Consider the following 27,461-nt stretch of genomic DNA (forward strand, 5'->3'; position numbering starts at 1 on the left):
TTCTCCCCATCTTTAGGAAAAACCCAAACATGATATCAAAGCCTGGGAGGCCCCGTGTTCCCTCCAACTTTGGAAAAAGGGAAACCAAGCCCCAGGTTGACAATTACAGGGATGCTGTAATTAATAGCATTTAGCATTAATAGCATTCAAACACTAGGTTTTTAAAAAAAACATTTTAGCAAATCATGTAGCAATACAATATTTTAATCATAAATATGTTTGCCTTTGGTTTGAAATCCCTAGCACAATTTTCCAGAGCTTTTTTCTTACATGAACTAAGTCCTGTGAGCCTACCTCTGTTTAAGACAGTTGAGATTTTTGGTTTTTCCATGACGACCCATTTGAAAGTTGCCCTATTTAATGCTGTAGGAACCTATTTTGGGATTGTTTATCTTTTAAATTGCTATGGGGCCTTAAAGTTGCAGACTTCAAACTTGGTCTCCAGAGAACCAGGGAAAGGAGGATTGTTTGTTCCATCGCTAGCTCCTGGAGCCTCTCTCCGTGCCAACCACTGAGTTGGGAGTGACAGGGATGTGTTCCTGAGAGGAGAGGGGTGTCCTCAGTATTAAGTGATGATTCTTGGTCAGGCACTGCACTAACCCCTTTCTATGCTCTATCTCGCAATATTCATAAGTAGTAGATATAACTGCCCTCATTATCTAAGTACAAGAAAACCGAAGCTGAGAGAGCCTAAAGACTCACCCAGGCCTCATATCAAGTGAGTGGCAGAGTGGGAACCAGTGCCCAGGTATGTCTCTACCAGGGTGCGTTAGCCTCAGTCTAAGGCAAAACAGGACTAGCCGTACAAAAGAAAAGAAGTTGCTTCAGAGGTTCCAAGTAGGAGAAGTTTGTCCCATAATTCACCTAGCCCATGCCTACCCTTTCAGGATGAGGTAAGAGTTAACAGCCAACAGATGTTAATAACCTATGTGTGCCAGGCACTTTACATAACTCCATTCCTCACAATGACCTCCAAGGAAGGTAATACAATTTTATTTTACAGGTGAGTCTTTAGAAATCCTCAGACAAGCTAAAGAATTTGTGCTGGATCACACACCTGCAGGTGGAGCCAATATTTGAACTCTGTCCACCTTGATGCAAAGCCATTCCCCACTGCTGCAGCTTAGAGAAAACAATGAGCATCAAGCCATTAGGTTTATTACTTATAACTCCAGGAAGATCACAGAGAAAGGAGCTCTGAGGTCATGCTCAGCAAAGAAACCGAAGCAGAAATTTATGGAAACATACAAAGGAGTTTTAGTCTCTAAAAAGGCTGGTGAGAATGGGCCTGGGAGACCAGGACAGACAGATCTCCTGGTGCATTGCCACTGAGTGGGAGGCCCCAGCTCTCAACATCAATCCTAAATGGCTCCAAAAAGAGCCTGAGCCAAAATCAGATTATCCAAAGGTAGAACTAGTCACCAAATGCACTCTCGAGGGAAAATAGTATGTAGTTTAAGAATCAAAAAAACCCCAGCAAGCTCCACCAAGATGGGCCCTGTAGAGAATGCCAGCAGAAAGGGCAGAGAGACCAGGAGGAGACTGACAGAGCAAGGCAGGTGTTGATTGCACAGTGGATTGCACAAGCAAGCTGTGTGCACTTGGGAGAGTGGAAATGAAGACAGAGAAGGATAAAGAGGGAAAAAGAGAGAGAACAATTAAAATGGTGCCTCTGACTCCAGCAGTCATTGTATTCCAGGAATACATGTCCCTGAGTGAATGTGAGAAGCAAGATCTGCTGTCTCCTCTGAGACCAGGTCTTCTAGCATCTCATTTAGCAATAATATCACATGATATTAAAAGTGATTGTTGTTTTCAAAGGTAAGAATTTTTCATTCATTGTGACCTCTAAATGCAAAGCAACCAATTCATCTGGTGGTCATCCAAAGAAAGAGTGAAAGGTTTGAATGCAGGAAAATAAGATCTCTGTGACAAACTAAGCAAAACTCTGCAAAGGGTTACTTTCCTAATGCAGAGTCATGGGGAATTTGGGCCACATAAGCTTTTAATCTTTGTGCTGACTTTGGTATCCTTCCCAGGTCGATGAGACTCCAATGTCTAGATGCCTGATGTTGTGAAGGCCCAGGGCTCAGAGCCTGAAGTCTGACATGATCTGATATGTGGTTCATGAAAAGTGGTTTTGTTTCTAAAATAAAGATAACTAGCCTTACCACAAGCAATTACAGTGTGGGAGGATAACCCAACTGGGGAGTGTATTTGTGGAGGTTTTTCAGGAAAGAAGGAAAAGCATGGTTGCTTCCTCCTGTATCCCTTCACCCCAGGATATTTGAGGTCCTATCTCAAAGGGAGAGTTTAGGGGCCTTAGTCTTCTAACGCCTAGCTCCTGGATAGGGCTGATATAAATATGGAGGTGGACTGGGAAAGAGCATTCCTAGAGAGGGAGAATGGTGGACACAGGGATGAAAATGGTGACCAATACCCTCCTCTGCAGGGTCCCACCGAACCTGACGTTGGGTAGGATGTGACTGCCCATGCCTCTGGAGGCTGGAACCAAGCACAGTGGCCCAGAGCCTTGGAGAAGGTCCCGATGATTGAGCTTCTGACTAGAAGGTAAGGTCTGCAAGGGAAATCAAGACCAGGACAGCTGGAAGATCTTTCCAAGAAGCAGGAGATCACAGCACCAGATGCTACCAGGGTACAAAAGGGGCAATGCAACAGGGGAGCCACAACAAGCAACAGCCCAGTGACTCCCATATTTTCCCAGAACCAGGAATCTTGTATACTCCAGTGGAAGGGAAGGAGGTAATGACTGATGCTGATGTTGATTTTTCCTGTACCTAAAGAGTTGGGGGCAGGGTGCTCAAGCTGTTTTACTTTTATTTAGAAAAAGAAATACACGAAGATGGTAGCCGAGTAACAGCTTTCTTGCATCTTGGCACCGTGAGTCTGGGGAGATAGAACTCCAGGCATCTCTCGCTGGTGGGATCTGCCTATCATCACCCCTGCGCAGATACAGGGAGTCAGTGAGAGACTTCTGGACCCCAAGAGGAGGACTAAAACAGTGGAAAACCGGCAAGTGGTCACGTGTGTTCAATCGCTCTAAACCCGCCCGCAACTTCCACAGGCACGAGAACTTAAAGAGCAAGAGGAAGTGAAAGGAAAATTAGGGCAAGGAAACAGATAAAAGAAACCACTCATGAGGAAGAATCAGCAGAAAACTCCAGGCAACATGAAGAACCAGTCCAGAACAACCACACCAAGGGACCATGAGGTAGCTACTGCAGATGATTCCACCTATGAAGAAATGCTAGGAACTACAGAAGGGAATTTAGAATACACATGTTGAAAACAATGAAAGAAATGATGGAAACAATGAAGGAAACTGCTAATAAAGTGGAAAATAACCAAAAGGAAATAAAAAACAGAATCAAATAAGAGATGAACGATATGAAGAATATAAAAAGGATATAGCAGAGCTGAAGGAAATGAAACAGTCAATTAGGGAACTTAAAGATGCAATGGAAAGTATCAGCAACAGGTTAGACCATGCAGAAGAAAGAATTTCAGAGGTAGAAGACAAAGTTCTTGAGATAACTCAGATAGTAAAAGAGGCAGAAAAGAAGAGAGAGAAAGCAGAACGTTCACTGTCAGAATTATGGGACTTTAGGAAGCGTTCCAACATACGAGTTATAGGAATTCCAGAAGGGGAAGAAGAATGCCCCAGAGGAATGGAAGCCATACTAGAGAATATTATAAAAGAAAATTTCCCAAATATCACCAAAGATTCTGACACACAGCTTTCAGAGGGATATCGGACCCCAGGTCACCTCAACTCTAACCGAGCTTCTCCAAGACATATTGTGATGAACCTGTCCAAAGTCAAGACAAAAGAAAAGATTCTGCAAGCTGCCAGGAGTAAGCGCCAGTTGACCTACAGGGGCAAATCCATCAGAGTGACCGCAGACTTCTCTAATGAAACTTTCCAAGCAAAAAGATTAATGGTCATCTACCTTTAATCTACTTAAACAGAACAATTTCCAGCCCAGAATTCTGTACCCTGCTAAGCTAAGCTTCAAAATTGATGGAGGAATCAAATCATTTACGGATATATAAACATTGAGGAAATTCGCCACAACAAGACCAGCTCTACAGGAAATACTTCAACCTGTTCTGCACACTGACCACCACAATGGATCAGCAGCAAAGTAAGAACTCAAAAATTAAAGGACAGAACCTAACCTCCACACTGATGCAAAAGATAAAACTAAGCAATGGACTCTCACCAAATAAGACGAATAGAATACTACCACACTTATCAATTATCTCAATAAATGTTAATGGCTTGAATTCCCCACTGAAGAGACATAGATTGGCTGACTGGATTAAAAAACACAAGCCATCCATTTGCTGTCTGCAAGAAACACACCTGGCTTCAAAAGACAAATTAAAGCTCCGAGTCAAGGGTTGGAAGACAATTTTTCAGGTAAATGGAATTCAGAAGAAAAGAGGAGTTGCAATCTTATTTTCAGATACATGTGGATTTAAAGCAACTAAAGTCAAAAAAGACAAAGATGGTCACTTTACATTGGTCAAGGGAAAAATACAACAAGAAGACATTTCAATTCTAAATATCTATGCACCCAATTTGAATGCTCCCAGATCTTGAAACAGACCTTACTCAGTCTGAGCAATATGATATCTGATAATACCATAATAACAGCGGACTTTAACACTCCTCTTACAGAGCTGGACAGATCCTCTAAACAGAAATTAAACAAAGATATAAGAGATTTAAATGATACCCTAGAACAACTGTGCTTGACAGACGCATATAGAACACTCCACCCCAAAGATAAAGAATATACATTCTTCTCATCACCCCATGGAATATTCTCCAAAACTGATCATATCCTGGGACACAAAACAAATATCAACAGAATCAAAAGAATTGAAATTTTACCTTGTATCTTCTCAGACCATAAGGCACTAAAGGTGGAACTCAACTCTAACAAAAATGTCGACCCCACCCAAAGACATGGAAATTAAACAATCTTCTGTTGAATAACAGATGGGTGCAGGAAGAAATAAAACAGGAAATCATTAACTTCCTTGAGCATAACAACAATGAAGACACAAGCTACCAAAACCTGTGGGACACTGCAAAAGCAGTTTTGAGAGGAAAATTCATTGCTTTAGATGCCTACATTCGAAAAACAGAAAGAGAGCACATCAACAATCTCACAAGAGATCTTATGGAATTGGAAAAAGAAGAAAAATCTAAGCCTAAACTCAGTAGAAGAAAAGAAATATCCAAAATCAAATCAGAGATCAATGAAATTGAAAACAAAAGAATCATTCAGAAAATTAATGAAACAAGGAGTTGGTTTTTTGAAAAAATAAATAAAATAGATAAACCATTGGCCAGACTAATGAGGAATAGAAAAGTAAAATCTCTAGTAACCTCAATCAGAAATGATAAAGGGGAAATAACAACTGATCCCACAGAGATACATCATCTCTGAATACTACCGGAAACTCTATGCCCAGAAATTTGACAATGTGAAGGAAATGGATAAATATTTGGAATCACACCCTTTCCCTAGACTTAGCCAGGAAGAAATAGAGCTCCTGAACAGACCAATTTCAAGCACCGAGATCAAAGAAACAATAAAAAATCTTCCAACCAAAAAATGCCCTGGTCCAGATGGCTTCACACCAGAATTCTATCAAACCTTCAAGGAAGAGCTTATTCCTGTACTGCAGAAATTATTCCAAAAAATTGAGGAAGAAGGAATGTTCCCCAACACATTCTATGAAGCAAACATCACCCTGATACCAAAACCAGGAAAAGACCCAAACAAAAAGGAGAATCGCAGACCAATCTCACTCATAAATATAGATGCAAAAATCCTCAACAAAATCCTAGCCAATAGATTACAGCTTATCATCAAAAAAGTCATTCATCATGATCAAGTAGGCTTCATCCCAGGGATGCAAGGCTGGTTTAACATACGCAAGTCCATAAACGTTATCCACCATATTAACAGAGGCAAAAATAAAGATCACATGATCCTCTCAATAGATGCAGAAAAAGCATTTGATAAAATCCAGCATCCTTTTCTAATTAGAACACTGAAGAGTATAGGCATAGGTGGCACATTTCTAAAACTGATTGAAGCTATCTATGACAAACCCACAGCCAATATTTTACTGAATGGAGTAAAACTGAAAGCTTTTCCTCTTAGAACTGGAACCAGACAAGGTTGTCCTCTGTCGCCTTTACTATTCAACGTAGTGCTGGAAGTTCTAGCCAATACAATTAGGCAAGACAAGGAAATAAAGGGAATCCAAATGGGAACAGAGGAGGTCAATCTCTCCCTCTTTGCTGATGACATGATCTTATACATAGAGAACCCCCAAAGACTCAACCACAAGATTCCTAGAAGTCATCAAAAAATACACTAATGTTTCAGGATATAAAATCAATGTCCACAAGTCAGTAGCCTTTGTGTACACCAATAACAGTCAAGATGAGAAGCTAATTAAGGACACAACTCCCTTCACCATAGTTTCAAAGAAAATGAAATACCTAGGAATATACCTAACGAAGGAGGTGAAGGACCTCTATAAAGAAAACTGTGAAATCCTCAGAAAGGAAATAGCAGAGGATATTAACAAATGGAAGAACATACCATGCTCATGGCTTGGAAGAATCAACATTGTTAAAATGTCTATACTTCCCAAAGCAATCTACCTATTCAATGCCATTCCCATCAAAATACCAACATCGTACTTTCAAGATTTAGAAAAAATGATTCTGCGTTTTGTATGGAACTGGAAAAAAACCCGTATAGCTAAGGCAGTTCTTAGTAACAAAAATAAAGCTGGGGGCGTCAGCATACCAGATTTTAGTCTGTACTACAAAGCCATAGTGCTCAAGACAGCATGGTACTGGCAGAAAAACAGAGACATAGACACTTGGAATCGAATTGAAAACCAAGAAATGAAACTAACATCTTACAACCACCTAATCTTCGATAAACCAAACAAGAACATACCTCGGGGGAAAGACTCCCTATTCAATAAATGGTGTTGGGAGAACTGGATGTCTACATGTAAAAGACTGAAACTGGACCCACACCTTTCCCCACTCACAAAAATTGATTCAAGATGGATAAAGGACTTAAATTTAAGGCATGAAACAATAAAAATCCTCCAAGAAAGCATAGGAAAAACACTGGAAGATATTGGCCTGGGGAAAGACTTCATGAAGAAGACTGCCATGGCAATTGCAACAACAACAAAAATAAACAAATGGGACTTCATTAAACTGAAAAGCTTCTGTACAGCTAAGGACACAATAACCAAAGCAAAGAGACAACCTACACAATGGGAAAGGATATTTGCATATTTTCAATCAGACAAAAGCTTGATAACTAGGATCTATAGAGAACTCAAATTAATCCACATGAAAAAAGCCAACAATCCCATATATCAATGGGCAAGAGACATGAATAGAACTTTCTCTAAAGAAGACAGACGAATGGCTAACAAACACATGAAAAAATGTTCATCATCTCTATATATTAGAGAAATGCAAATCAAAACAACCCTGAGATATCATCTAACCCCAGTGAGAATGGCCCACATCTCAAAATCTCAAAACTGCAGATGCTGGCGTGGATGTGGAGAGAAGGGAACACTTTTACACTGCTGGTGGGACTGCAAACTAGTACAACCCTTCTGGAAGGAAGTAGAGAGAAACCTCAAAGCACTCAACCTAGACCTCCCATTCGATCCTGCAATCCCATTACTGGGCATCTACCCAGAAGGAAAAAAATCCTTTTATCATAAGGACACTTGTACTAGACTGTTTATTGAAGCTCAATTTACAATCGCCAAAATGTGGAAACAGCCTAAATGCCCACCAACCCAGGAATGGATTAACAAGCTGTGGTATATGTATACCATGGAATACTATTCAGCCATTAAAAAAAATGGAGACTTTACATCCTTCGTATTAACCTGGATGGACGTGGAAGACATTATTCTTAGTAAAGCGTCACAAGAATGGAGAAGCATGAATCCTATGTACTCAATTTTGATATGAGGACAATTAATGACAATTATGGTTATGGGGGGGAAACAGAAAGAGGGAAGGAGGGAGGTGGGTGGGGCCTTGGTGTGTGTCACACTTTATGGGGGCAAGACATGATTGCAAGAGGGACTTTACCTAACAATTGCAATCAGTGTAACCTGGCTTATTGTACCCTCAATGAATCCCCAACAATAAAAAAAAGAAAAGAAAAAGAAATACACACACACACACATATGGGGGGTTTTGGAGACAGAATCTTGCTCTATCACCCAGGTTAGAATAGCATGGCCTCAGTCTAGCTCATAGCAACCTCAAACTCCTGAATTTAAGTGATCCTCCTGCCTTGGCCTCCCATAGTGCTGGATTACAGGTGTGAGCTGCTATAGCCAGCCAAGAAAAAGAAATGAATATATTCCTTCTTAAGCCTGAGTTCTGCTCCTTAGTTTCTTCCCAGATACTATGTCCATGCCCAACACTAGCAGAGGCTTCTTCCATTTATACTTCTGTGTGCAAAGCTCCTGAGCTCTGGATATCATCATCCTTTAGAGCAGCAATTTTCAATTGGTGTGCTCTGTGAGGATTTTAGGTGTGCTGTGAAATTTTTTAAAGATCATTAATCAAATTAGTTTTGAAAGACGTTCAAGGCACAGTAAGCATGTTCTCTTTTTTAACTTTTTTTTTTATCAACATAATTTAAATGTGCCATGGAAATTTAACTATAGGTTCAAGTGTACCATGAGATAAAAAGGTTGGAAAATGCCGCTTTAGAGTATGGATTACAGAAAGGACTCATGGCCTTTGACTTCATCCTCAGAGGCTGAGACCTCTTCCACAGCCCCATTGGGGGCTTCACTTCTACTTGCCAATATCCACATCAACCTCGCAGAGAACTGAGTTTCTTTAAACAATGTTGGAACTCTCATTCTGTGAACAGCATCACTCACACATCTCAGACATGTGATAAATGTTTGTGGAAAATAAAAAATGAATAAGTGAATTAATGAATTGAATAAGCTGGGCTTACAAAAATTAATAGACTTCATTTCTTAGAGAAGTTTTAGATATACAGAAAAATTGAACATAAAATACAGAATTCCCAAATGCCTCCTTCTCCTTCCTCTGCTACATACCCAGTTTCCCCTATTATTAACACATCGAGTCAGTGTGATACAGTTGTTACAACTGGTCAGCCAAGATTAGTACGTTATTATTCATTAAAGTCTGCTGTGGCTCAGTGAGTAGGGCGCCAGCCCCATATACTGAGGGTAGTGGGTTCAAACCCAGCCTCGGCCAAACTGCAACCAAAAAATAGCCGGGCGTTGTGGCGGGCGCCTGTAGTCCCAGCTGCTTAGGAGGCTGAGGCAAGAGAATCGCGTAAGCCCAAAAGCTGGAGGTTGCTGTGAGCCGTGTGACGTCATGGCACTCTACCGAGGGCAGTAAAGTAAGACTGTCTCTACAAAAAAAAAAGTCTACTGTTTATAATGGAGTTCACTCTTTGTGTCGTATAGATCAATGCATTTTACCACAAGCACCATGTCCTGTGTCTACCATTACCGTATCATGCAGAGGACATTCACTGCCCTGAAAATCCACTGTGCTCCACCTCTTAATCCCACCCTCCTTACCCCTAACTTCTAGATATCATTGAACTTCTGACTGTTTTCATAGTTTTGTCTTTTCCAGAGTGTCATAGAGTTGGAATCATGTTATATAATATGTAGCCCTTTTAGACTGGCTTCCTTCCCTTAGCGATGTGCACTTAAGTTTCTCCCATGCCTTTGTGGGTGGATAGCTCATTTACTCTTACTGCTGTGTAATCTTTTGTCTGAATGTACCACAGCTTATTTATCCATGCAGCTACTGAAAGCCATGTTGGTTGCTTCCAATTTGGGGCAACAATGAATAAAGCTTCTATTAACACTCGTGTGCAGATTTTGCATGTACTAAGTTTTCAAACTCATCTGGGTAAACACCAGGGAGCACAGTTGCTGGATTGTGTGGTAAAGACTATGTTTAGCTTTAGAAAGACTGGTCTTTAAACAGCTATTTCTAACCAGTGTTATCTCATAAAACAGGGGTTGGGGGGAAGTGGTAAATTATGAGTTGACTTCCCACAGTGTAAAACTAGAAAGCAGGCCCTGCTGTTATTTGTACTAAGCAAACTTTTCAAGCTTCAAGCTATACTCTGAAGTTCTAGTATACTTGGACTGAGTGAATGGTGTGCTATATAATTGCCCTCTGATTTCATTTTGGCCTTTTAAATTGGACTGCCAAAACAGCCTGAGAAGGCCTCTACCCACAGGAATTATGGTGGGAGAGACAGCGGATAAATATACTGCTAAAACCTATAATCACGTGGAAGAACTGGATAGGAGAAGACCACAAATAAGCAGGCAAGAAAACACATGAGTTTCCCCATTAATTTATGGTGGTGAGCCTGCGTGTGGAGCCGCACAGGGTGCAGGGAAGGAGGGAGAAGGTGAAGAGGGTAATTTGGAAACAATTTGCCTTCCAGGAGATACTACTAGAAGCTCCTCTGAAATATTTTCCACAATGTTCAAGCAACTCTACACCAGGGGAAAGCAAGTATACTCAGGGAAAAGGTTCATGTGTTGAGCAAAGAAAAACTTTAAAACATAAAAACGGACAACAAGATGTCTTTCTATCTTTTCTCTCCATAGTCAGCAGCTTTTTACTCCACCTAGACATCAGAACCATTTCACACCCTCCAAATACAGTACAAGAATCTTGCCTTTCCCTTACTGCTCCACCCATTGCTATTTTGCACACAGTAGGTGCTCAAGAAGCGCTCATGACATTGAGTGGGGAAGCTTGCACCAAAACACTCGAGCAAAAAAGGACTTCACTTTTGCCATCAAAGTTTAACTACATAAAAATCAGATAAAACCAGAAATAACTGTCCTATTGGGAATGAAGCTTTTCAAAGTAATATCAGAATGAAACCAACATATACATTTTCAGAGCTTTGTAATCATTAACTATTCTCCACCATCCTGGGAAATGTGAACTTGGATAAGCTCCAAGAATCTTAGCAACAAGACACCCGCTCCCAAGCACAGCCCCAGTTTTCCAATGGAGCCAGGAGCTCAGAGACAAAGCACTATTTATCAACATGAACTGTCTTGCTAGCGAAGCTGGAATCCCAAGGACCAAGCTAATGAGAAGACTCAGTGCCAGGATGTCATACTGGGTTAGGAAGGCCAACCTATTAACAGTCTGTGGCGCTGCGCTCAGCCCAGACTGGGGAGACGCAGAGCAAACATGCGCAGTGGCTTTGAAAGGGGCCAACACTTTGACACTCAAACACCAAGACAATCCTGTGTTTAGCTGGGAGTGTGGGAAATGGCGCACACCAGGGAATATTTTCTGAGCAGATAGTAAGTTCCTTGGGTGAAGCAGGCCCAGTAACTTGAATGCACACAAACTCCAGAGGACAAGGGCTTTCAGCCTGATGGGTCTCAAGTTGAGACCCAACCCTCTCCTCTCCTTCTAAACCAGCCTCTACCAAAGGTCTCACCCAGGGCCCAACTACTGGCACAGATGGGAGAGTAACCTCAGTCCAGCAACGGTTGTCTCTCAGTTTCAAAAGGATAATTTACTTCTCTGAAAACCCCAAGAGGAAGTAACATTTCTCTGCACCCTCAACTATAATTACCTTAGAATGTTTTCTGATTTGGAAACTCCTTGGAGAGACTTAGCAAGTCAAGCGTAGAAGACAGCTTCAATTTGTGTTAATAACGGCCAGTGATCACCCCATTCACTGAGCTCTGCACAAAGCAACACACTAAGCTCTCTGCCTTCATAGCCTCACTTAATACTCAGGATGACTATAAACTAGGAACATCACCAACCCCATTTTACAAATGGAAGAACAGGGGCTTAGAGGGACTAGGGTTGGTGGTTCTCAAAGTGCTTGTCCCAGGACTAGCAGCATTAACGTCATCTGGAAACCTGTTAGAAATGAATGTTCTCAGGCCCCACCCCACACCTACTGAATCACAAACTCAGGGGATGGGGTAATATACTTTCTAACATGCCCTGGAGGTAATTCTGATGCACACCCCAGTGTGAGTAGCTGCAGACCAGGCCACTTACCCGAAACTACACAGCCAGTAGGATCCAAACACCAGCAGTCTGGCTTGGAGGCCCTGCTTTTAACTGCTGTGCTGTGCTGTGGAGTTACCTGGACACTAGATATAAGAGTTCCTCTCCTGGGCGGCGCCTGTGGCTCAAGGAGTAGGGCGCTGGTCCCATATGCCGGAGGTGGCGGGTTCAAACTCAGCCCCGACCAAAAACCACAAAAAAAAGAAGTTTAATGATTGCAAGAGGGACTTTACCTAACAAATGCAATCAGTGTAACCTGGCGTATTGTACCCTCAATGAATCCCCAACAATAAAAAAAAAAAAGAGTTCCTCTCCTACCTGCATCACAACCTCCAAATTCAGAGAATCAGCAGACATTAATTACAGGCCTCTGAAAATGTCTGCTCAGATTTATATGGGGAAACATAATAAAAGGGAGAGGCAGCCTTTCCTACATTAAGACTTTAGCTCCCTTCTGACATCAGAGCCACTGTCACATTCCTCATGGGAATGAGGATTTCCTGCTTGTTCAACACGCTGCCCTACTCTGGCCAAGGGCACACCCAGAGGCTACACCCAGGCCTTACGGAAGCTTCATTTCACATCCAAGAGCAACTCAGAAGAATGATGTGGGGAGTAATTGACATTAAAAACTTAAAAATTACTCAACTACAACTTGGACTTTACCTAACAAATGCAAACAATGTAACCTAATTGTTTGTACCCTCATATCAATCTGGAAAAATAAAGAAAAAACTCAAAAATTAATTTCAAGGGTAGGGGGAATGGAGAGGTGAGAGAGATGTATTAAGGAATACAAAATTACAGCCAGATAGGACTAAGTTCTTGTTTTCTGTACCACTATATTATTTTTTTATACTTTTTTTATTGTTAACTCATAGTGTGTACATTAGTGCAATCAAGGGGTACAATGTGCTGGTTTCGTATACAATCTGAAATATTCTCATCAAACTGTTCAACATAGCCTTCACGACATTTTCTTAGTTATTGTACGTAGACATTTGTATTCTGCCTTTAGTAAGTTTCGCCTGTACCCATTCTAAGATGTACCATAGGTGTGGCCCCACCCATAACCCTTCCTCCACCCTAACCTCCCCCCTCCCTTCCCCTTCCTTGGCCCTTTCCTCATAGTCTTGTGCTATAGTTGGGTTATAGCCTTAATTGAAAGCTATAATTTAGCTTCATAGTAGGGCTGAGTACATTTGATACTTTTTCTTCCATTCCTGAGATACTTTGCTAAGAAGAATATGTTCCAGCTCCATCCATGTAAACATGAAAGAGGTAAAGTCTCCATCTTTCTTTAAGGCTGCATAATATTCCATGGTATACATGTACCACAATTTGCTAGTCCATTCGTGGGTTGATGAGCACTTGGGCTTCTTCCATGACTTAGCAATTATGAATTGGGCTGCAATTGTACCACTATATTACTATATAGTTAATAATAATACATAGTTTCAAACAGCTACAAAAGAGGATATTGAATTTTCCTAACAAAAAAATGATAAATGTTTGAGATTACAGATATGCTAATTATCATAATCTGTTTACTATACATTATCTGTATCAAAACATCTCTGTGTACCAAATAATTTTTCAATTAAAAAATAAAAATTAAAAAATAATGTTATGAAAAAAACTAAAAGGTTAAAAGCATCTCTATTAGTTTCCAGAGCTACCATAATAAAGTACTACAAAGTAGCTGGTTCAGAACAATGGATATTTATCATTACACAGTTCTGGAAGCTAGATGTCTGAAGTCAAGGTGTTGCCAGGGCCACACTCCCCTGAAACCGACAGGGGAAGGATCCTTCCTTCCCTCTTCCAGCTTCCGGTGGTCCCAGACATTCCTTGACTTGTAGGGCAAAATTCACACGGCATTTTGTCTGTGTCTCTTCATATCACCTTCCCTGAAATTTCCCCCTTTTATATTGGATTAGGGGATCACCGTGCTCCAGTACGACCTCAGATATAATTAAATAATTATATCTGCAATGCCCCTATTTCCAAATAAGATCACATTCTGCAGTACTGAAGGTTAAGATTTTAGCATTTGAATTCCAGGGAGACATAACGCTATTATCTACAACAGCATCTATTTTGAAGATGAGGATTAGACTACAGAAATTTTCATGCATGATATTCACTGTAGGGCCCTTTCAGAGACTCATAGACCAGCATCAGTGAGGCCACCTGCCTGACGGTATCTTCCATCATGGTCAGTGATCAGAACCACCCGGTACCTGCTAAAACTCGAAAAGCCTTCCAACCTTCCCCCCATATACCCTGAATCTGAAAGGGATTCAGGGATCTGTATGTAACAAATGCCCTGTGATTCTGGTGCAGTCAGCCCATCAACTTTAGGGTCTGTGTCTTTGTTCTAACCAACCCTCATGGATGCTCAAAATTCTGGCCCAGGTGCCAGCCAAGCCTGAGGTGCTACCAGGCTCCCCGTAACACTCCAGCACCTGATGTTTGTGGTGAGTCTAAGCTCAGACCAGCCACCCTGGATTAGTCAAAGGGGTTGCCCAGACTCCCCCAGATCTTTCTCTTTGCTCAGGTCCCAGATTACCTGCTCTGGTACCAAGTTAGCCACAAAAGATCAGGGAAAGCTGACTTCCAAGTTAGGTAATTTCGGTGGATGGGAGCCAAACTGAACCCGTTGCCCTGGGACCCATCTCCATTAATCCAATGACTTCTCCCCTTTAGAGCCCCCATTTCTTCATCTGTTCAGTTTTCATCATTGGTTTTCTCATTACAAGGAATAGATACTCACTGGAGCCAGCCCAGGAAAAGGGAGGCTGACGCATTCTGAAGACACAGATCCTGTGGAGTCCAAGGGCAGGAAAGAATCCACCTGGCTTCGGGGGAACCAGAGGCTGTTAAGGACTGTGGTTCAAGGGCTGCACACCCTACCTCCCCTCCCTTTACCTGTGGTCAAATCTCCCGTTTTCCCCACCAAGGGCTTCCTTTGCCCCTAGCTCAGCATGCACAGTCGTCATCATGGTTGCCTCAGTTCCCAAGACCACACAACCTTTCAACTCAGTTCCCCACAACTCAATGGCTCATTCCCTCAGTGTCCCAGTTCTAAATTCCCAGGAGAGGAATCTGAGTCCATCCTGGGTCAAAAAACCTTTCTCCACCCAATTTACTGTGATGGGGTGGGGGGTTCACTCAGCACAAGCCCAGTCACCTCAGTAGGGCCGTGGGAGAAAGCAATCACCAAGAAGGGTGCTATAGGTGGGCAGCACCCCAAGGCATGTCTAGTACAGGAATAATGATAAAAGTTCACTGCTGGATAATAGACACTAAGCTATGTGTCCTGTGATACTTACTTCAAACACTCAAGGTCATTACAGATTTTGGAAACTGAGGCTCACAGAGTCAAGGTAATTTGTCTAGGCTCACTCAGCTAGTGAAGTATGGAGAAGGAATTCCAACTCAGTCCACCAGGTTCCACAGCTGGGCAACTGCCTATTTGCCATCCAGCCCAAGGCAATTGCACCAGGAGATGGTAACTTTTCATGCAGTCAGGGAAAAAGTAGAGGTTACACTCTACCTTCTTGTTTTTCACTAAGAAACTTCACCAAAAGAGTTGGTTAATTGGGCTCAAGTTGGCATAGCAGAATACAAAACATGATCACAGGCAACTCTCAAATGCCAATGCCACCCTTCAGATCCCAAGATGGGGGTCAGTCTCAGATAGCTTCTTCCCCAGAGGGAGGGAGGTTTGCAGGAGATTGTCCACACTCTGAATAGGTAGGGGTGGATGGTGTGAAAGGAAAAGGCAGTGGTCTGGCTCTTGTGTTGATCCATCTCATGTGTCAACCTGGCTAGGCTCTGGTGTTCAGTTATTCTAGTTATTCTAGGTTATTCAAATACATGTGAAGTCTGAGAGGCACCGTGATCAAAAGCAGCCTGGTATTCCAGGATGAACAGGAGACCAGATGTTAACAAGCATGGTGGAGTTCCTGATCGGACTCCTGCCATCTCTGAACACTTGGACGAAACTAATAAGGAACTAGACATTGTTCAGAACTGAATAACAAGAATAGGTTTCACTAAGTGCCCAGCACTGAACTAGGCTCTCTGTATAACATATTAACTCTCCCAACTCACCTAGAAAGTCTATGAGGAGGTACTATTAATATTCCATTTATAAATGGCAAACCAAAATACAGAGATGTTAAGCAACTTGCCCAAGGTCACACAACAGAGGAATAGTTGAGTCAGGATTTGAACTCATATGCTGCCTCTCAGAGTCAAAGCACAGAGTCTTCATGATGTTATATCAGGTATACAAGAGAAACTCTTGAGTGTGGGAATAATTCTATACCACTGTATGGTTTGAAGAAAACTTCGTTAAGGGGGCAGCTTTTTTAAAGGGTCTTTGAATGACAAGTAGGAGTTTGGTGGGAGTTGCGAGTTGTGGTGTCGTCTGTGGGTCAGAAAGCTATTCCCATAACCAAGCTAGAGTCTTCCGTGCAGCCAAGTACTCCTGTACGGATGCTGTTCCCTCTGCCTGGAACATCCCCACCACCGTCCCTACCCGCTTTCATCTGGTTTCTCTGGTAAGACTCATCCTTCAGATCCTAGCTTTCCAAGGCCCCACATAAAATCAGGTTTCACTTCTGAACTTCCCTAACGCCAGCGACTTTTCCTTCATGACACTTATGCCACCTTATAATTTGCAGTAATCAAATTCAGTAGTTATCCTGAGAGAGTGTCTGATTCACATCAGACTTTCCCAGCAGACTGTGAGCTTCTTGAGGGCAGGGACCATACCTGTTTCTGCTCATTTGTGAATTTCTGGGGTCTGTGCCAGTGCCTGGCACACGAGTCAGCACTCACCACTCAGGAACCGTTCAGTGGATATGCAGAAAGGATCATCTACGGTCCTCAATCATTACCCCTTCATCCCTTCTGTCTGCACAGAAGTGGGAAAATGGGCTGTGACCCAAAGCAGGAAACCACCCTCCCTTTGATTAATAAATGACAAACAAGAATGCTGCCAAACCTGCATATCTTGAACTTACCCATTTTGACTCATTCCTAATTTGAACTCATAATGAGCTCAGATAAATAGCTGTTTATAATCTGAATGGCTGCTACTTGTACAAAGCTGTACTGTGACCCCGAAAGCATAAATCAAAAAATGAAGATAAATCATGTAGTTAAAGTAAAAATGTGGAACACATTCCAACAACACTGTGGTTTCTCCAAAATATCAAGATCAAAAAGGAATGAAACGAAGTTGAATCCTTCTATGTTTAAGGCACTGTGAAGTTAGTTCAAACATCAATACCACTGGCCTAAAGGGACAGATTCTTCAGAATTACATAATAGATTTGACAGGTTTCTACAAGCAAATTCTCTTCAATATGAAAACCTTCTTTCAGAGGGCAGCACCATTCTGATACGGGATTAATTTTGTGGTAAATGAAAGGATCCATTGCCACGCAGAGCCCTGCCTCCTGTGGTCTGCTTGCAAACCTATTGCAAAGCCTTCGTTTCAGACCACTTGGCTATGACAGTGTTTAAATAAAAGCTCCTCTTTTCCAAATCAGGTTGCCACTTATTAAAGCTGCAATTCTTCTCCTTAGGGTCCAGTTCCATGTTAATTTGCTTGTTTACTGAGTCTCAGTTTGTCTTTCTTAGCCCCAAATATAAATACATCTCCAACTTTGATTCAGGGCCAACAATTTCTAAAAGCAAGTCAGATTTCAGAATGTTGTTCTTTCCGTAGGAAGGCTTTATCAGGTCCCATCAAACACATACTGATTTTGTGAAAATAAACTCACTTGCAAAGCAGTAAGAAGCCCAGCTTTGGGACCAGTGACAGCAAAAACAAATCATAAATGTAGCCATGAACTCTACTGGCCGAGGTTTCTTTCTTTCTCCAAATACAGCAAAGGGTCTGCTAAGAGATGTTCAATTCTCCTGCTATTCTGGATTGCCCAAAGCAAATATAATTTGAAGCAGCAATATCTAGTATTCCAGTGAAAAGATCATGTGAGTTGATGAAAAGTCAGGAGTAATTGATTTCAGAAGGAAGGATTTCTCTGGGCAAAGGAATAATTATGTTTACAGTTGCCCTTTGAGATACTTGAGTTTCGCTTGCTAGTTTGTTTCACAAGAAGACAGAAATTGTAGGAAATTGGAGGAAGAATTTCTCCCAGGTGAATTGTTAATCTCTCTGCTAAATCTGAGATCTCTAAAGAGAAATGACTCATTTACACTTTAGCTCGACCTTCTGCTTTCTGGCCTCCTGCATTCAGAACAATAGAAAGGTCAACATTTTCTCAGCTAGACAAGGTCTAGCCAAATATTTGCGATTGAGGGCCAGGTTTACATCTAGGAAGAAAACTTTCTCATTCAGGACTTTCCCAAAACCTTCCAGCCTGAAACTTAGATTTAGCTGTTTAGACCAGGAATCACTTGCCGGCTGAATTCAGCTGGTTGTACGTGTTTCAGTTGGCACTGGTAGTATTTTCTTAATTGAATTTCTGAGTATTAGGACATACCATCCCTTCTATTATGTATACTTGGTTCACTTCCCTAATTTACTTTATCTGCTGGCTCTTGAAGGTATTTGACTTAATCCTCATACACATGGGATCTTTCTGAAAAATGTTATGTCATTCCTAGCATTCTTACGCATAATATCTAGAATATAACTTAACCTTTTCTTAATAATTTGAGGTTATCTCGGTGAAACTCGGTGATTATAATATGAAGACATGCCCTCTTGGATTATGCAGATTTTTGTACACTCAACAGTCCCAGGATGCTATGCTCCATGAAGTTTGTGAGTTGACTCCTTTTGTCTCTTTCTACCTGATTATCAACTATTCTATTTCACTATTGCCAATGTGACTGCTATCACCATCCCAAACACACACACGTGACTCTCGTCACCCACAAACCCATTCTAACCCTCCACTGTCCTGTGGGCTAGAAAACAAGGAAGTAATTCGACTAGAACTGTGTACCAAGTAAAAGTAAACAGGATCCCTGTTAGGAAAGTTCTTAAGGAAGATGCTTCTCGATAATAATGCAAGTTCTCCATTCACCATTTTGACTGCTCAGAAGTCATCATTGTTCAGTAACAGGCTCTTGAGAAATGGTTAACACATGAGTGCCGTCTAATGAAAGAGTTGGCAACTGAAATTCTAGCAACTGAAATCCTACTCATGGAAGGTAGGATCTCCCATGAAGAATCAAAACCCACTCACTAAGCAGCATAAAAAGCGTGCCCACTGACCTTCAATTCTTGGCCATCACTGCCAGCTACAAAACAAACAGCTAGAAATGAAGGGCCATGGATGCTGTACCCTTGAGTTGATTAATGGGCTCTGACAGCATATTGCACCCAGCCCTACCGTACAGGCCGTCCACATAAACATTAACTGGACAACTGTGGCCAAACTACCCCAGCCAAGAACCTCTTCCCACTCTGTACTGGAGGCCACAAAGGCAGCACACTCAGGAGGCAGGGCTGCCTTGCTGCCCCCAGGTCCAGCCAGACCCACTACCCAACTCTGATTTTCACGTCTGCCCACCTGGGCCACAATTATACAATGACCTTCTGCTTCCTATCTCTCTCCCTGCGCCATGTGGCCAAAACTCCCAACACTTTGCTCTCTCTGCATTGCTTCCAGGTGAAGATAAACTTCTGTGTGTCTCCCTTTACCTAGACAAAAAAAAAAAAAAAAGGCCCCTTTCCTCACCCTTCATCACTGGTCGGACCTAAGCCTCACGGTAGCCCCAGCCCTGAGTTCTGCCCTCTCACCATTGTCGTTGCCACTTCCTGCTTTTTCCCATGCTTTCGCACCCTTCTGGAACACTATCTCTTTTTCTCTCTGTCCTAATTTCACCTATCCTTCATATCTTTATTTAAGACTCTGTTCCCAGCCGCCCGCCTTCTTAAGAGTCACTCCTTTTGTTCATCTCCTTACAGTTCCCAACCTTCTGAACAAATCTTTTATTTTCCACTGTCCTGGGCATAGGCCCTGGAGTAGAGCAGGGGCCTGGCTCAAAACATTTTTGGTGTCTTCCTACTCGGTTTCTATCCCCTAAATACTAACACGCTCAACGAACACTACTGACCTTGTACGTGAAAACTCTAAGGACAGCAAGGTTTGTACATGGAGAAAATGCAGGGCTCTCCCAGAGTGACGCATTGCCCGTCAAGTCACATGGAGGAAGTGCACACAGGCCAAGTTCCCAGATATCTACCAAAGAAAAGGCAAGTTGGCCTCCCGCCTCCCCCAACCCAGCCCTCTCTTGCCAGACATCATTTAAAATGCACTTCAGCATGTTTGCCTTTTATTTGGAAAGGAAACAAGTCTTGACATTCTGTTTCTCCCATTTCATTAAGGACAAGGTCACCCCGGGAAGGAGAGGGGTAGTTTCCAAAGAGAACTTGGGAGGCAGAGGAGGTGGGGTGGAAAACGTTCTCATCCTTTCTCCTCATCCTTTGAAGAGAACAAGCCCAGCTTTCACTGTGAGTTATTTTCAGTGCGGCCCCTGCCAGGACTCAGCTCTCCCAGGCTGAGGCAACACCCAAAGGGACTGAGCGATAGCTCAAGGTCAGACAAGGTGCCCAGACCGAACCGGCCAGAGGAGGTGGCTGTAAGATAAGTGGGAGACAAGGGAGTGGAGAAGTAGAGAAGGGACAGGACAGGACGTATGTGTTACACGGCGCTGGAATTGCGAATCTCTCTCTCTCTCTCTCTCTCTCTCTCTCTCGCTCTCGCTCTCGCTCTCGCTCTCTTTCACTCTCAAACACATACACACACACACACACACACACTCCCGCACAGAAACACATTCTTTGCTTTGCTTTCCCTCCCCTTCTCTGACTCTCCAAGGCATTTCTATAAATAAGCAATAAGACCCTGAGCCTGCCAGAGGCTCATTATTAACTCTTGCATGTTCTGGCTCTAAGCGTGTAAATCCTCACCCTTTTCCTCACCCCATGGTTTGCAAAGCCCTTTCCCCTCCGTAATCTCCACCTGACTTAGGCATCAAGCACTTTAACAATCCTGTAAGCCAGCTGTCCTGTAGCCATATGCAGAATCCAGCACCCCACACCACACTCTCAAAGTTCTTAGCCTTAAAACTACAAGCTTCAGGTTCTGCTACTCAAAACATTGACTATGGTTCAAGTCACATGTATTTGTTTTGATTTTTAAAACATTTTCATTCATAAATAATAATTGTATATACATTCATGGGGTAAGTGTGATGTTTCCATATATGTATACATTATGGAATCATCAAATCTAGCTAATGAACATACTCATCACCTCACATACTTATCATTCCTTTGGGGTGAGAACATTTAAAGATCTATTCTTTCACCAGTTTTGAAATATACAATACATTATTACTAACTATAGTCACCATGCTGTGCAGTAGATCACCAGAACTTATTCCTCCTCACTGAAACTTTGTACAATATGACCCACATTTCTCCATTCCTCACCAACCTCTACCCTCCTTAGCCTCTGGTAACCACCATTCTACTCTCTCTGAGTTCCTTTTTCTTAGAGTCTACGTCCTAAATGGGAGCATGCAATGTTTGTCTATCTGTGCCTGGTTTATCTCACTTTGCATAATGTCCTCCAGGTTAATCCATGTTGTTACAAATTACAGGAGTTCCTTCTATTTTGAGACTAAATAGTAATCCGTCATATACTTATATATGTGCATATATGTAACTGTTTAGTATTCATTCATCTGTTGATTGGCGCTCAGGTTATTTCCGTGTTTTGGCTATCGTGAATAATGCTCCAGTAAACATGGAGTGCGGACATCTTTTCAGCTCACTGACTTCAATTCACTTGGAAATATACCTAAAAGTGAGGCTGCTGGATCATATGGTAATTCTACTTTTAGTTTTTTGAGAAGCCTCATACTGTTTTCCAAAATGGCTAATGGCTAATATACATTCTCACCAACAGTGTACAAGTGTTCCTTTTTCTCTCCAAGGTTTATCTTTCATCTTTTTGGTAATAGCCATTCTAACAGGTGCGAGGTGATATCTGCTTGTGATTTTAATTTGCATTTTCCTGATGATTAGTGACGTTGAGCATTTGTGGGTGTGTGTTCCTGATGGCCATTTGTTTGCCTTCTTTTGAGAAATGTCTATGAAGGTCTTTTGCCCATTTTTAATAGGATTATTTGTTTCCTTGGTATTGAGTACTTTGGGTTCTTTGTATTTTTGGATATGAGCCCCTCATCTATTACCTGCAAATACCTTTTTCCCAAGCTATGGTTTGTCTCTTCACTCTGTTAATTCTTTCCTTTACTCTGCAAAAACTTTTTAGTTTGATACAATCTCAATTGTCTATTTTTGCTTTGGTTGTCTATGCCTTGGGGTCAAATCCAAGAAGTCATTACCCAGACCAACGCCATGAAGATTTTTCCTATGTTTTCTTCTAGGAGTTTTATGGTTCTAGTTCTTACACTTAACTCTTTAATCATATATCGTCTTAAAACATTATTTGTACACCCCTAATTATCACAGTCACCATCTATTTTCTTTGTCCTAGGCACTGTGCTAAAGTCTTTACATGCATGATTACATTTAAATTCCACAAGAATCCTCAAGGGTCCATATAATCAAAGCATTTTGTAGATAAGAGAAGAGAAGAGAAGCTCTGATGCTGTGTTACTTGCAGTAACTGTAGAGTGTGAGGTGCAGTGTCTTGAACCCAGGTCTGTATGACTCTAATGCACATGTTCTCAGCTCCTGCCCTGAGGTCCTCCTACCGAGAGTCCTTTGGTGGATTAGATTCCAGGGCATTAACTAGGAGGTCTAGTCAGACATCTAGAATACCAGAATTAATAAGCAATTGAAGTTTCCCATTCCTAGAGCAGTGTTTTTTACCTTTCACTTCAACAAACATTTGGGTTGCCTGGCTCTGTAGTAGGTAATATGGGTAGAGTGCTAAATAGGGCAGACGTGTCCCCCCGTCAGAGAGCTACAGTGACAGTCTGGTTGGGGGGAATGGTCCCTAAAGGAACATACAGTTAAACACATGAGCAAATTCACCAAGGAGCTTTAAACCAACAGAGAATAAACAGGACATAGTTTTAATTTTTTCCACTGTCCTCAACTGTGTTATGTCAAATCATCTCCCTCCCCCTTTCTTCCCCTTTAAAGTATCTCAGACAGTTTGCATTACTTCCTGTCACTTTCAGTTATCCAGATTTGGTACAGGCCAATTTGAACTCACATCTCCTAGCTGATGCCAAGCCCTTCCCTCCAGAGTAGATAAGACTTGCTGGTGGAGGGGTTGGCGCGGACTGGGTGAGGTCGGCTCTGTCCTGACCTCCTACCTGCCTCTGCCAGACTGCAGTTCCCTCTGTGATGGGTGTAGAAAAAGGAAGGGATGCTTTCAAAAAAAAAACAGATCATGCCAATTTTTATAGGCAATAGAAGAAGAAGAAATACTTCAAAATCATTCTACTTCATCTGGATATACCTGATATTGAAATTGGAAAAAATATGTTACTATAAAGGGAAATTACAAACATATTTCACTTATAAATTTTTGAATATTTATCCTCTTTTTTTGAAATCATCTATTTTTATTTATAAATATTAGTTTTCTATTTTTTGAGACTTTGGAAAAAAAAATAGTTAACTGATGACTCCATACTGAACCTCAGAGTCAAAGCATTCTATAATAGACATACTTTTATCTGACAACGTGAATGTTACTTTTTTGCATTATTATTATTATTAGTGCTCAATATTTCATTGCAGCAATCATCTGATGTCTTTTCTGAATGTATTTATCTTCATTCATTCTTTACAAGGTTTTTGTTTCTAGACCTTATCTTAAACATTGTTATTGTTATTAAATTTTAATTCTTTTTAATTTTGTGAAGGCAAAAAGTGGAAACCAAATAAACACATGTATATACAGAGAGAAAATTTTTTGAAAAAGGAAAAAGGAAGGGATGCTGAGTTCTTGCTGCACAGGCTAGCCCTTGCCACTTGTAGCTCACCCACAGACCACTGTTGCTGGAGACCCCCAACCAAAAGGTGGCCAGCTTGGGTGGGGGGCCAGCAAGTCAGCTAAGGCCCAGGACCTTCTTCCTTGTCCTTTTGACCCACAGGCATTTCAACCATCCAGCACTGCCAAGTGGTGGGAGACAGCCTGCTCCATTGTCATCTCTTCTTTCGGCCCCGCCTTCTCTCCCCAATGATCCTTTTGCCCTAGGACAGAACCACACAGCAGGACCACCGTTCAGCCGGTCAGCCAGAAATACGTTGCTAGTGATTCTCTGAGCACTCTCAACTCTCCTTTGGCCTGGAGGAGGGAAAGATACCCCTCATCCTACCCCTGGGGGGAATCCTCTCACCAGTGTCTGTGCCCACCACAAGCTGAGGACTCTGAGGGTGCAGCTCAGCCTTTCCACACAGCGTGGGACAGGGGCAGGGATCATGGGATCAGTGCCTCTTCCACCACTTCATTGTTGAAGAGTGGTCAGAGCTGTCTTTAGAAACACAGAGTGCTTAACACTCTCCTGTCACCTTTGGGCCTTGGCAGCTATTCCAAAAAAGCCTCACTCGCCACCCTGTTCCAGATACAATCATAATCACAAGACATGTGAGGAAGAAAAAGAACAGGTTGCTACGAGAGTTGGGTTCAAATCCCAGCTCTGCTCCCTGTGACCTTGGGCAGGTTACTTAGCCTCTCTATGCCTCAGCTTCCTTATTTGGAAAATGGTGATAATAACAACACATACCTTGTAGGATTAAATAAGAAAATGTAAGTAAAATTCTTAACATAGTGCCTGGCATGTAGATAAATGCTCAGTAAATGTGTCTTCTCTGAGGATCTGAATTGAGGGATCACAGGCAGGCGGCAGCATTCAATGAAATCATGAATAGGAGAATAGCTGGGAAGGCATAGGTTATTATGAAAGTTTTGAGATACACAAAAGTCAAGAAACGTATCACCCAGACAGAAACAAATAAAGCTCCCCCAGCAACACCGACAAGTGAATAGAAACTTACAAGGGTGAATCAGAAAAGATGCTATTGACTGTGTTTCTTGTGAGTGAGATAATAGACCATAACACATTCTGTCTCAAAACTTTCATAATGACCCACATACCTCTCTGAGATTGAGTAGTCAGAGAAGGCCTCACTGAGTGAGTAGCACTTGAGCTTTGACATGGAGGATAGGGAAGAAATCAGCCAAAGAGCAAAGAATCATATTACATAATGAACCTAGAAAAGCTGCCTTTGACATTTGTACTGGAATCATATTACGTAATGAACCTAGAAAAGCTGCCTTTGACATTTTAACACCATACCTAAATATGGGGTTATGGGGTTATAAGGCATTAATTCCCTCTAAACCAAAGGTTCTTGTGACTCCCAGGAACCAAAGTCCCCAGGTGCCCCATCCCCATCATGACAGCTCTAACTGTGCAGCTAGCTGCTACCCAGGTGGTTGCTTTGGGGGTTGGTTTTCATTTTTTTAAGTTATTAGTCAGCAACAAGATGAAAATTCTAGCATGGAGGTCTGATTCCCCATGACCTAAATAGTCAGAGCCAGAGAGTGTCAGCTCCCACAAGGAAGAGAGTATATCATCCAGAGGTAGACATGTGAACAGGCAGTTTATAGACTGGGTTTACCCAAAGATTAATTTTGCAGGTTATCTCATCCAACAGAGTCTTTGTGTATCTCTGGTTACAGCTGGTTTTAGTTACTTTGAATCTGTTCAGTATTATAAATGGCTGGGATAAAATACCTTTGGAGGAGCAGGGATAAGCATGTGACTCACCAGCTCCTCTGACTCAGTGGACCCAAGGTTGTCATGAGCTATTAATGCATTGACAGAGCGTGAATGAGACACGGGGCTATGAGAAGATCTCCCAACAAATGGCCAGCAACACCCATGGCCCATCGTTACGACTGAGTCCTTCTGTGACATGTAGCATCCATATCTTGTATTGCTGAAATGGCAAGTTTGGGGATAGGTGTGACCAGCTCATTGTCCTCAAGCACACTGAAACTAGGCAGGAGGATGCCTCTGTCCACCCTGGTTTGACTTCTTAGTGTGGATAAACAAGGGCTGCGAGATTGTGTTAGGAATCAGAAAGGCAGGGCGGCACAGGTGCCCACAATGGTCGGTGGAGTAACAGGAAGCAGCTTTCCTTTATGTGGGTACCATCTAGAATGTTAAGGAAGGGTGGTTACCATGTTACATAGGATTGCCCTTTCTGTCACTTCAAGTGTAAGCACTAAGATTCTAAAGAATAGCTAGTCCTTCACATATGGAATATGTGTGAAATACATGTGGATTTAGCTATTTTCATTTATCTTATTATATGAGAGCACAATAGAACATTCTGCTCAACTTTGGACAATCTGGCATCTCAAAATCATGAGCCAAGATCAGAAAAAACACATAAAAATGGTCTATTGTGATGACTTCCAACCAAATCCTAAAGGCTGCCAGAACAATGCTTTCAAATCCCAGATGTTCCAAAACACTTTATTATTCTTAAGGGTTATACAGGGGAAAGATCACCTCCACCAAAATAGGGAAAAGAAAATAACAGCTCTCAATAGGACACAAATGGGAAAGTTCCTACTGTGCTTGTAGGTACTAATAAAACCTGTTTTAAAATGTTTCTTACAAGCTAGTATTTATGTATAAAATAACATATAATGCATACACAAGAAGTGTTTGCTTAAGAAAGAAAATATTAGCAATATTTCTGGATTCTCCTCAGTACCCCTCCCCAATTTCCTCCATCCTTCCTAGAAGTAATCATTAGGCCAAATTCTACTTATTATTCACTTACTTTACTTTATTATTTTCATGCATAAATATATGTATATGTGTGTGTGTGTACCATGGCTGCCGATAAAGGTATGTACATTTTAAGAGATCTTTGTGGAAGTAAAATCAATCATTCCCCAAAAGTGCATGAATTGCAGGCAAAATGGATGTACATAGCATATCTGGGTACATATGACCAATAATGGTACCTTCAATTCAACTTTGAAAAGTAATACACAGATAATATCTCCTAAAGTGGTTATACATGTTTTTGGCACCCTCTGTATAAAATATATATTCATCAGTTTTGTGTGGTTTTGAACTTTATTTTGAAATAAATCATATGGTGTATATTTTCTGCAACCTGTCTTTGTTGCTCAATTTTATGTTTATAAGATTCATTCCTGTTGATGGGAGTAACTGCCATTTATTTTCTCTTATGCTTTGTATTCCATTA

General features: G+C 41.7%; 1 pseudogene; it reads right to left on the reverse strand.

Annotated features, from left to right (window-relative positions):
- Window positions 1-479: 479 nt before the first annotated feature.
- Window positions 480-27,461, reverse strand: part of LOC128581104 (securin-like) — a 32,859-nt pseudogene continuing 5,877 nt past the window's right edge.

Source organism: Nycticebus coucang, chromosome 3 (genome assembly GCF_027406575.1).
Source record: "Nycticebus coucang isolate mNycCou1 chromosome 3, mNycCou1.pri, whole genome shotgun sequence".
Taxonomy (NCBI): domain Eukaryota; kingdom Metazoa; phylum Chordata; class Mammalia; order Primates; family Lorisidae; genus Nycticebus; species Nycticebus coucang.